This window comes from Penaeus vannamei, chromosome 7 (genome assembly GCF_042767895.1).
Source record: "Penaeus vannamei isolate JL-2024 chromosome 7, ASM4276789v1, whole genome shotgun sequence".
NCBI lineage: Eukaryota > Metazoa > Arthropoda > Malacostraca > Decapoda > Penaeidae > Penaeus > Penaeus vannamei.
This window is the reverse complement of record NC_091555.1, coordinates 4,693,271-4,695,770: the sequence shown is the minus strand read 5'-3', so window position 1 is coordinate 4,695,770 and position 2,500 is coordinate 4,693,271. Positions and strand designations below refer to the sequence as shown.

At 31.5% G+C, this 2,500-nt stretch overlaps 1 protein-coding gene across 1 annotated transcript in view; it reads left to right on the top strand.

The window, feature by feature from the left end:
- The window catches only part of LOC113823479 (mediator of RNA polymerase II transcription subunit 21), a 4,019-nt gene extending 2,848 nt beyond the window's left edge, over positions 1 to 1,171 (top strand). Inside the window, exon 4 of the mRNA XM_027376132.2 lies at positions 1 to 1,171. This exon is cut by the window's left edge and continues 352 nt beyond it. The gene's annotated coding sequence lies outside the window, so the exon portion shown is untranslated.
- Positions 1,172 to 2,500: the final 1,329 nt, after the last annotated feature.

Here is a 2,500-nt window from a genome sequence, read left to right as displayed (position 1 = left end):
CTTTCTAATACTACTATTTACAGTGAGAAAGAATCTGTTGGTTGTCAGCACTTTGTAAATGTGTTCAGTGAGTTTATTCTAAGAAATGTGTGTGTAAGATAATGAGTGACGCCAACCTACAATACGAATGTTTATTTATTTTACAGCAATTATTTTCCTTTTCCTTCTTTAACGGAATATCATGTTACCAATTTCACATATTTATACGTGATATGTCTGTCCTGGATGCTGTTGACTCGGCAGATAATTTTAAATAGTCAATCAGTCTGTCCTGGATATTTCCCAGTCAGTAGAGTTGCTTATATCTAATGCTACATAGATTGGAACAGAAAACTGGTTAATAGTAAGGACAGTAGACTGGAAAGTAGTATGAAGTAGGGCTCATTCAAGGACTTTTGCAAATTGAATGCTGTTTATGTAAAGTGGTGATCATGACACACTAAATAAAATAGTAGTAGAACATTTTTGCTACTGGTTAGAAAATATTAGATAGAATGAATAAATTGTATAAGTTATTGCTATTATATCATATTTCCCCATATAGTTGCGTCTATAATTTTATAAAATTTCCAATAGTTTGAACTGATGGCATAAGAGAAACACTCCTTAGTTGTTGAACACAGTTTACTCAGTTTAAAGAAATTGCTTGTTTAATTTAGCATGATCAAAAAAATACCCAATGTGAAAAAATAAGGAGAATAGCTTAAAGTTCCTAGTTCTACAGGAAATAAATTTGATAAGGTAAAATGTTCCAAGGTGTACTTTCCTAAGTGCAGTTTTAGAGAGCCAACTCCTAGAACGGATTTAAGTTATGTAAGGCCACGGTTAAGGAGTTACTTTTATGTGTGCTTGTGATATTTATTAGGGATATCCTGAATTTTCCCAAGAACAGCAGATATGACTGTATGCTGTTTAACCTCATTATTTTCATTCCCCTGTTTACCTCATTTCATCTACATCCTTTAGAATTAAGATAATTATTCTGACTTGTTTACAGTTTTGCAGTCTACTCTATATGGAGTCAGGTGTGAGTTGGTCAAGTTGATCAGGTATCCCGAGTGGTAGGATGTTCAGTATCATTTCCGTTTGGTTGAAATGGTAATATGAGAATAGTCATACAGGTATGACAGTGAACAAAAATAAAAGGTTTAGAGATTCTTCCAAACAACTATTTAAATTTGTTTTCTTGGACCTTAAATACAGTGTAGATTTTACTGAATGCAGAAAAGGTATCAATGAGAATGACTATCTTCACAATACGAGAGATGAATTTGACCGGCTTCGAGTTTATCTTTGTCAGAAGTATTTGTATTTCTGACAAAAATATGTTTTTGAAACCTGTCAGATATATCACTTGTATTGTGAAGATATTCATTCACATTCAAACCTTTCCTACATTTGACAACATGAGTACATGAATGCCATTGCATGTTGTTACTGAAAGGGTAATGTATTTAATTGTTAAGTTAATGTCCCATACAGAAGTATATTGAATGTTGCTCTATTTTCTTGATGATTTTCTATAATTGGTATTTCTTGTATATACAGCAGTTACATTTTTCTAACCATTGGTGGTGTTTCCTCTAACGGAAAATTAAACATACTGTATGTACTGTAACATAGAGGTATCCAGTGGCAGTCATAAAAGAACAGGAAGGAATTAGTCAGAAATTACAATAGTATTCCCTTATGATTTAAACATATACCAATATTCCAACATGGTTTTAGTGCCAAATGTTATTTAGATATAAGAACTGGGAGTGGATAATTGATATTTAAGATTTCTACAGTTTTAAAGATTTGTAGGTTTTTGTAGAACTATGCAAGGAACATCATTAAGAGGAAAGGTTTCATAATGGGAAAAGGAGGATGTTATTTGTTAGTTTGATACTTGATGGAGACTGAGACATATTTATTGCATTTGTCAGTTTATATTATGATTTATAGTGCTCGGGTCCATGATGTCTTTTAAGACATGTTTAGTATATTAAAACTGTAAATCTTTATTTTTTACTTAAACTGCTATTATTCTCTAGTCATATATTACTGAATTTCAGTCTTGTATACTTCAGCATATTAAGTGAATAAAGTTTTTGTATAGCAAAATCATGTCTGAATTAGATATTGTCCATGACATGTTTTTTATCTCTATGTTCTTCACCTCCAGAAGGAATCCAAGAACCAGATGAATTCCCTTGAAGATTAAAGCATCTCTTAACATTTTTTGTGAATGGCAAATAGAAAAGAAATGTAAAGAAAGTGTTATAAATAGAAGGAAAGGAAAATGGAAAATGGGAAAGAAATGCAAAGAAAGTGTTATAAATAGAAGGAAAGGAAAATGGAAAATGGGAAAGAAATGCAAAGAAAGTGTTATAAATAGAAGGAAAGGAAAATGGAAAATGGGAAAGAAAGTGTTATAAATTGAAGGAAAGGAAAATGGAGGTTATCGAAAACAAACCGTAAGTGAAATGAAGAAAACATATCAGCTATTTTTGTGGAT